This window comes from Gymnodraco acuticeps, unplaced genomic scaffold, assembly GCF_902827175.1.
Source record: "Gymnodraco acuticeps unplaced genomic scaffold, fGymAcu1.1, whole genome shotgun sequence".
NCBI classification, from domain to species: Eukaryota; Metazoa; Chordata; class Actinopteri; order Perciformes; family Bathydraconidae; genus Gymnodraco; species Gymnodraco acuticeps.
The window spans coordinates 367,426-377,005 of NW_022991435.1; the positions used below are offsets into that span (position 1 = coordinate 367,426).

At 37.5% G+C, this 9,580-nt stretch overlaps 1 pseudogene; it reads right to left on the minus strand.

Annotated features, from left to right (window-relative positions):
- Nucleotides 1-2,907: 2,907 nt before the first annotated feature.
- Nucleotides 2,908-5,962, minus strand: LOC117532568 (annotated as a pseudogene).
- Between the last annotated feature and the right edge of the window lie 3,618 nt (nucleotides 5,963-9,580).

The window sequence follows — 9,580 nt, forward strand, 5'->3', positions numbered from 1 at the left end:
ACTCATGTGCTCCTTCTCTGGATATGGACGTTTCCAATTTAAAATCTGATTTTATCACGCTGCAGCATGCACTTCTTGATTCCAAACTGCTTTTGAACAGGAAGAAAACCAAAGCAATGCTTTTTGCTCCCAAGTCAGCGTCCTCTTGCCTCTCCATTGACACCCTTGATGGCGTCTCTGTTGAGGTTGTCGATTCCTACAAATATCTTGGCTTTTGGTTGGACAGTAATCTGAACTTCAAACACCACATTGAAGTTCTAACAAAGAAATTGAAATTCACTCTTGGCTTCCTTTACAGACTTAAATGTTGTTTTTCAACTTCAACCCGTACATGTAAAAGGTTGGTCTCTGGCTTATTCCTGTTCCAGCTGGACTACGGTGATACCTTTTATAGATTTACCTGTCCCACTGTTTTGGCCAAACTTGACCCACTCTACCATGCTGCACTGTGTTATATATCAAATGCACCCTATAGGATTCATCATTGCACACTGTATAGCCTAACTGGATGGTCCTCACTTAGTATGCGTAGGATGCAGCATTGGTTTTTATTAATGTATAAAGCCATTTTAGGTAAGCTTCCACTGTATATATGTGCCAGATTTGCTCCAGTTTGTGACTCTCACAACCTCAGATCCAGTGCCTGGATACGGTTCCAGGTAACTGCTGTGCGGACTGAGGCTGGGAAAAGGAGTCTTTTTTATTATGGTCCTTGGTCTTGGAATGACCTTGAATCAAGCCTCAAACTGACGGCACTTGTCCATATAGCCTGTTTTAAATTGAAGTTGTCTGAGGTCCTTACCACCAGCTGCTCTTGCAGTAATAAGTAGTGTACCTTTCTTACTGTCCAAATGTGCACAATGTAGTGACTGCTTTTTCGTCTTTTGTTTTCTTAGTTATGTTCTCTGTATTTTATATGTTTGTGTTATGTGTAACGTTGCTGCCTTTTTGGCCAGGTCAGCATTGAAAATGAGATTTTATCTCAATGCTTTTATCTGGTTAAATAAAGGTTAAATACAAATAAAATAAATATAAAAAAATAAACCAATCGCCAGTGGGGTAATGTAACTAAGTAGATTAACTCAAGTACTGTACTTAAGTACAATTTTGAGGTACTTGTACTTTATTTGACTATTTCAATGTTATGCTACTTTGTACTTCTACTCCACTACAATTCAGAGGTAAATAGTGTACTTTTACTCCACTACATGTATTATGTCCTTTAATTGCTTTAAAGATTTGGATTAATAATGTGAAATATAAACACACTTAATAAGACTTTAGTTTCACCTGGAATAAATTCACAAGCTACCCTGCTTTACCAGCTTTGATAAACACATTGATGCATCAATAAGTATAATCAAAACATATAATATATATAATTCTGAAATGGACCAATCTGCATAATAAGTACTTTAATATTTGTTATGCTAATACTTTTGTACTTTAACTTGAGTAACATTTTAAATGCAGGACTTTTACTTGTGTATTATTCCTACACTCTGGTACTTTTACTCAAGTACAAGATCTAAGTACTTCTTCCACCTCTGCCAAAGTTTGTACTTTAAAGCTCAAATGTGTACTTATTCTCTTACTTGCTGAGAGTGATAGATAACAAGATCGATACCACCTATGCATGTTTCGACACATATAAAGCTTTAGTGAGCAGCAGGCTAGCTTAGCTTAGCATAAATAATGTGACACAGGGAAAAAGCTATCGCCTAGATCTGTGAAAAGATAAATAAAAACTGTTTCCCTAAAGCTCAACTATTAGTCGGATTGAACTCCTTTGTTTAATTTGTACCTTGGAAGAAGTTAAGAGCTGTACTAATTTATTGTATTTATTTCAGGTTTTCAACGTTTGGGATAAAGATTAAGGCTAACTCTTGTAGCCTACCCCATTTTCGGGTTTTTACAGGCAGAGTTCAAAATTAAATGTTCATGTTTTTCTGTCTCTAACATTTGTCAACTCACTCCAAGATACTGGCACTACAGATAGAAGGAAAATATGTATCTTTGATTTGGTCTTTGATCCTACCAAAAGCAGCAGTAAACCTACAAGCTCAAATATATTTCAGTTTAAAAGGATGTACAGAAAACACTTTTTTGGAAAACTATGAGAATGAAGAAAGGTGATTGAAGATGAGAAACGATTGTAAATGTATGTATACATGTAAATATGTAAGTAGGAATAACTTGCAGAAATGATTTAAACTTTAAAGGATAATCATTGATCAGCAGTAAGTAAGGGGTGGGAATTAATAAGCATTTGCTTCCTCCTGCTCCCTTTCGGACACATGATTTATGACTATTTTTTGTAAATATAATTATGAATATTGATAAATACTGTATTCTAACAATACGGTATTCTGTTTTTCACATTTGTTATTTGTTTTTTTAATCCGTTCAAAATAAAGATGGAAATGAAAAATGAAATGAAATTGTCAAAAATGTTATGATAACCTCAATTAAACATCTTTCAGTTTATTCCAAATTACACTACAGTGTCAAATTGCTAGATAATATGAACTTGACAGAGGAAAAAGTTACATTTGATGTAAGTTTAGCATTTTAATTACAATTAAGTATGTGATGATTTTATCTCATTACAAATTAAACAAAATGGCGGTTTAATGCTTTAAATGTGTAGCTTTATTAATAGAAACAGTTTATATAGCAAACATTTACTCAATGAATATACATTTTTCTAAGTTTTTAATGTTTCAATGTGCAGACTTATATTAGGGATTTCTTTTAACCTATATTTAGTGTTTGATTAAAGTTGTCCCACCACCAAATCAGCCAAGAGAGAAAACTAACAGAGTGGCTGCTAAAGATCCAAATATGTTATCTAGCATTTTTGAAGATCATTCCAGACTTGCTACCTTCAGGTTATAAAGCAGACCACTACAGAGAGAATAACAGAAAACCAATGAAGGTGCCTTAGTTATTAGGGTTATCATAAATCCAGGTGTTTACCATGAGTTTCATGTACACCTGGTCTCCCACTTCAAGCTGCAGAGTCATGCCGTTGGTTGCTGTCTCATCGCGGTGTCCAGCTGGTCCGTTGTACACACTAACCATCCATTCTCCATTCTTCATCAGGCGCAGCCCCATTGCTTTAGATGTTACATGATTAGCAGAGAAGCTGAAGTAATAGACTCCTTTGACTGGAGCAGTGAAAATACCTGGGGATGAAAAAGAGAGAAAGTTACTGTTAATCTGTTGTGCATTGAGCCTTAAAGGTCTCCTATTATGCAACATCCACTGTTTCATGTCTTTTGTACATAAACATGTGTCCCCTCTGTGTTAAGAGATTGGGAAAGTTTCAGGTAAAAACATTCTCTCTTCTTGTCCTGATCCATTTAGATAAAAACCTGTCTGGAAATGAGCTGATCAGATGTCGGCCACCTGGTGATGTCACAATGGTTTTGTTGGGTTGTGCAACCATTAGCCAATAACCAACCAAGGTAAAAACACGCCCACATTATAATTAATAATAATTGACATGTAACACAATGAATACCAAGGACACAAAGGCTTAAGTTTTAAGACGCGGTCAAGTTTTCAAAATGGTGTACCCCAACTCGCCTGATCTGAGAATCAACACACTAGTCCACTGCGCTATAGTTGAATATCCTCCTAGAGCACCATTGTGTTTTATTAAACCAAATATCTCTCAGAGAGGCGTGGGGAGTTGCTCCTTATTTTCATCTAAAGTAAAAGACCCAGAATCAGCACTTTTGAAACAGGGCTGAAACAGAGGGGTTGATGGGATGCTACAATGCATGATCTGTTTGGTATTTGGAGCCAAACACTTCAGAGACATGTTTTGTATATATCTGAGACCTATAATATGTTATTGGAAAAGAGTATAATAGGGGACCTTTAGCACACATCATGTTGCTCAGTTTACCTGTTCCAGGGTTGTATGCGCCGGTGTTTGTGAAGACCTTCTTGTAGGTCAGTGGGATGCCAGTGTTGAAAGGTCCAACATCTCCAACGGGGCCTAAAGATGCTCCAAATGCCACACGCTGACCTTGAAAAGTTACATAAAAACATATTTGTGTAAAAAGTGTCATCAAGTTGAAAACAATGCAAGCCATACCTAAAATAAATGAAAACATAGTGTCCTTTACTTCATATTCTTACCTTGGACCTCTGCCCTCAGATCCTCTACTTGTTTCTCAGTGTCTTTCAGTTTGGTCTCCAGCTCTCTTAAGATGTCATCATTTTTCTGGCTCTCTATGGTGTGAGGGAAGAGTGAAGAAAAGATCTCGCATATCCAGGCACTGAAATAGACTAAATGCTCTGCCTCTCACACTGTACACTGTGTGGGAGGACACAGCAGACACAGAGGTGCTCTCAGTCCCCCCACATTCATCCACTGTATTATCTCCATTTCACTAGATACGCTTAGGCCAATGAATTCAATATGTGTGCATCCACTTTGTGATTATTTATATAAGGCTGGGTATTTACATTCTAGGTGAAAAAAATTACTAACTTAATAAGACTTTATGCTGATCAGACCTTAATGCTGATGTCAAACTGAAATGTTTCCTTGGACACTGATGCTGTCTCTTCTCTGTCCTCCAGAAGGCAGGCAAGTACAACTGAGGAAAATAAAAGCTGTACAGTCCTATCAATATGCTTCCATTCAAGCAGCCTTTAATAAAGTATTTCAGGATTCTTTGCTTACATCTACAATAAACCAACCTCCTCTTAAATGAAATCCTGTGAACGTGTTTTTATAATTGAGAAATAAAACAATAAATCATGAATAGTTCATAGTGTGAAATCAATATATGTTTTGGATTTTGGATTTTAAACATTGGTGCGTCTATTATATATTGATTGTGTCTGATTTTATTTACATTGGTAGAAGATCACATTTACGTAGTACAATGTTGAGGTACTTCCTATTTTATGCAACTTTATGCTTAATTTATGAGTTACATTTTTTCCTTTTTTCCTTTGCCTGGTTATTTGACACTTTTAGTTACTATTCAGATTAAGATGATTGATACAAAATATGAATCAACTAATCAATGATGATGTTTTATAATACATTAAGCTTCCCAGTAGTATTTGGAGTAATGAAAATTACAGCTACAACATTAAAGTGATGAACACATAAATGCCTCAATAATTATAATCCAACAACATAATATAGATTTCTCTGAAACTGGCTATTCTGCCAAATGTATTCCTATTACTTTTTGTTATTTAATTTTTTATAAAGCTGATACTTTTATAATTTTACTTCAGTCACATCGTGAATGACACAACACATTTTCCGAGGGGTAAATTCACAAGTTAACAAGCCATATATAAAGTTTTATATAAATATATAGATACAATATTATGAAATAGGTTATCCTCCAAATTGAATTCTATAAGTATACTTTGATGCTAATTACTTTACACTTTTACTTATTTGTAACAACGTAGTTCTTCACTGTAGTTTTAGATTTTGTCTTGTAACATTTTAGTGCAGATGTGTGAGAAGATAGTTTTTTGTTCTCATGTGTTTCTTGAAAAAGAGACATCATTGTCAACAAAACCACCTGCTTGCGTATACTTCAACATTACAAGATTTTCTGCAGCATTTAGGTAATGTATTATACGAAATGCCAACTACTGTGTTGAAAGATAAATGTGATCATGAATCGTCTAAAATATAGGTTTGTCTTTTCTTACCGTTCATCTGCTTCATCATCTCTTGTTCAGTCTTTGTCAGTCTGGCCTCCATCTCTTCAATTTTGTTGTCAATGTTTGTCCAAAGATAAGGGCTGAGTGCCTGGTACACAGGCAGGTAGAGGAGGCATAGAGCCAATGCAGCAAAGTCTTCATATTTGAGTCTTGGTGGACCTGTACTTAATCAACAATGCTTTATATACCATCCTGAAGAGGAAATGTTCTTGCTCTTGCACAAGTTTAGTAAGCTCACATACCTGGCTGCATTCCATTTTTTTGTCATCATTTACATTTTTTCAATAAGAAAAAGTAAGAAAATGCTTCGCACAATCAAATGCTGACCTAAATACCCCTCTTGCTTTGTTTGGCTTGCCTCACAGACAAGCAAGTTTCTTTGGCTGGAGCCACCAGGAACAGAAACAAACGCTGCTTTTATATTTTGCTCAGCTGGTTCCCTGTCCTGTTTAATTCCTAATGCTTTCATCACCTCCTGATATTAGTATTAGTCACCGTGAGACCCGGCAATCATTTGTCAATTAGACTTGATGAACGCACATGAGGCTGCCATGTATTCAGTGGCTGAAAGTTTCAGTACTGTCGAAAAAAACGGAGGGTTTTAACATGTAATGAATTTAATGAATGTTTGAGTTGATTGTTGCAGCAAACAGGAAATAATGGACATTTTCAGCTGTGGTTTTCAGATAAATGATAACATTATTTTTATGATTTCTGGAAGTGGGATTGATGTGTGGCTGGAGTGATAACTTTGATTAAATTTAAATTAATAACTTATTCCAAGTCCAATTGTCTTCGGCCAAAGGTGTCTTTGGTTATCTTATTACCCTTGCTCAAAGGAACAATACATTTGTATTTACAATCTTGTATAGCATCAAACATAAAAGGATAGCTCCAAATGCAATTGTCAGCTGTTCCCATGAAGACACTTCACTGAATTACATTACATTACATTACATTGCATTTAGCTGACGCTTTTATCCAAAGCGACTTACAATAAGTACATTCGACCAGGAAGACACAACCTTGAAGAAAACAGAATCATATAAGTACATCAGGTTTCATAGAGCCAAACATTTCAAGTGCTACTCAACTGGCTTTAGGTAAGCCAGTCCTTTATTGTTATTGAATTGTTCCTACTTAATACTTTGCCTCTGCAGCCATGGCCTGATTTAATACATTACTCGACAAAATACATCTCCACCAGTGAGCCACGTGTTGCACCAGGTCTTTTTCTAACAATGAGTCGATGCATAACTGTTCATTTTGAGTCTATCCCAATGACAAGCCTTTTTACATAATAAAGCTCAATGATTAACAAATTGTATCTGCTTTGCTTGAGTTGTACTTAAATGTACACCTAAAGTTTAGACTGGTAGACCTCCCCCACACACAATAACACAGACTATAACACCCCTTGTTGTTAAATACCAACCAACTATGTGCAATATATATATATATATATATATATATATATATATATATATATATATGCCGTTAATAACTGCAATGTATACCTGGCTGCTAAATCCTCAGAACTGTTACAGGATGTGTATTTTGAAAATTGTGTAATTTCTTTTTATTATAATTTTTGTATCTTTAATTCTTTTTTATGCATGCTTCTTAGGTAACATGAAGCTGTCTAATTCTGATTTCTTTCTTGTAGGTCAGTGTGATGTCAACGTTGAAAGGTCCAACATTTCCAACATTGCCTAAAGATGCTCCAAATGCCACACGCAGGTTACATGAAACATTTTGGTTTAACTTACCACCTGCCTGCGTATACATTACAAGATGTTCTGCAGCATTAGGGTAATGCATTATACGAAATACCTACTACTAGGTGGACAAATATATGTGATCATGAATCGTTGAAAAAATAGGTTTTTATTTTCTTACCATTCATCTGTGTGTGATCCATCAACTGTTTTTATGTCTTTGTCAGTCTGGCCTCCATCTATTCTATTTTTTTTTCAATGCTTGTCAAAGGATAAGAAGGGCTGTGTGCCTGGTACACAGGCAGGTAGAGGGGGCATAGAGCCAATGCAGCAACCAAAGTCTTCATATTTGAGTCTTGGTTGACCTGTACTTAATCAACAATGCTTTATATACCATCCCGAAGAGGACATTTTTTTGTTTTTGCACAAGTTTACTTCTCCGATGTTCCAGTAAGTTTATCGTGTTCACATAACCTGGCTGCATTCATCATTTACATTTTTCAATAAGGAAACAAAAAAGTAAGAAAATGCTTCGGACAATCACATGCTGACATAAATACCCCTCTTGCTTTGTTTGGCTTGCTTTCACAGACAAGCAGGTTTCTCTGGGTGGAGCCACCAGGAACAGAAACAAAAGCTGCTTTTATGTTTACTTGACTTGTTATGCCTCACTGAGACCTGGCAACAGCTAAACGATTTCTCACAGCTATATGAAGCGCTCCCTCCTGGCTTTGCTTATGTCTGTGAACCCCGTGTGACTGGAAGGGGTGGTGACCTTGCTGTCCTTTACCGCAAAGACATGAAACTCACCACTGTCACTGTCCCTCATCACTCCTCTTTTGAGTGCCTGGCAATAAAACTCACAGGCTCTAAACCTACCATTATTGTGACTATCTACAGACCACCGAAGCCCTCAGCTGTTTTCCTCACTGAATTCTCAGCCTTGTTAACAACAATCTGTGCTATGTCCCCCACTGTCATCCTCCTGGGTGATTTTAATATTCATATTGATAACCCCTCTAATGGTTTTGCAAAGGACTTCATCTCGCTCCTTGAGTGTCTTGGTATTACACAATTATGTAAAAGTTCCAACCCACAACAAAGGTCACACATTAGACCTAGTCTGTTGCAACGGTATCACTCCTTTTAACCTCACTGATGCCGAGTTCCCCATCTCTGACCATAAATCTGTGCTTTTTGAGGTAAATGTCCCCCTATCTAAATCAAGAGCACTGCGGACCATCACCTTCAGAAACATCAAATGCATTGACCCCAGAGACCTTAACTCCCTTATTACCTCCGTGCCCAGTCCACCTCCATCCTCCTCCTCAACCCCTGCTGAACTGGTGAGTCATTACATCAACTGTCTCGCATTTTCCCTGGATGCGCTTGCTCCCCTGAAGTCTCGCATAGTCTCATTTGTGCACACTGCTCCCTGGTACACTGCTGCCCTCCACCAGCTAAAAACCACTGGCCGGCGTCTTGAACGCCTGTGCAAAAAGACTGGATTCTCAATCCACATACAGCTCTACAAAGAACATATCTGCCTTTACAAGAACGCCCTCACCACCGCTAAGTCCTCCTACTATTCCAACCTCATCAGTTCTGGAAAAGGTAACACGAGAAACCTCTTCTCAACCATCAGACACCTACTTCAACCTCCAACAACCCTCCCCACAGACATCTCATCTGATGACTGCAATGACTTTCTGAATTTCTTCAATAGCAAAATCAACACCATCCACCTGCAACTGGCTGCATCCAGCACCTCCAAAGACAAACCACAATGTCTGAGCTCCACCAGTCACCAGCTAATCCCCACCCTGTCCAATTTTTCACCAGCTACTGAGTTCTCCATCACTGAGCTCAACCGTAAATCCAAACCTACTACCTGTCAGCTCGACCCACTCCCCACAGCCCTTGTTAAAGCCTGTGTCTCCTCTACTTGCCCCTTGATCACAAGAATAATTAACTCGTCCCTCACAACTGGAACTGTACCGCCAAACCTCAAAACTGCTGCAATAACGCCAACACTCAAAAAACCTGGAGCTGATGAGGTGACCTGAATAACTACAGGCCCATCTCTAACCTCTCCTTCATCTCAAAAACCCTTGAAGCAGTGGTTGCTGGCCAACTTCAACAACACC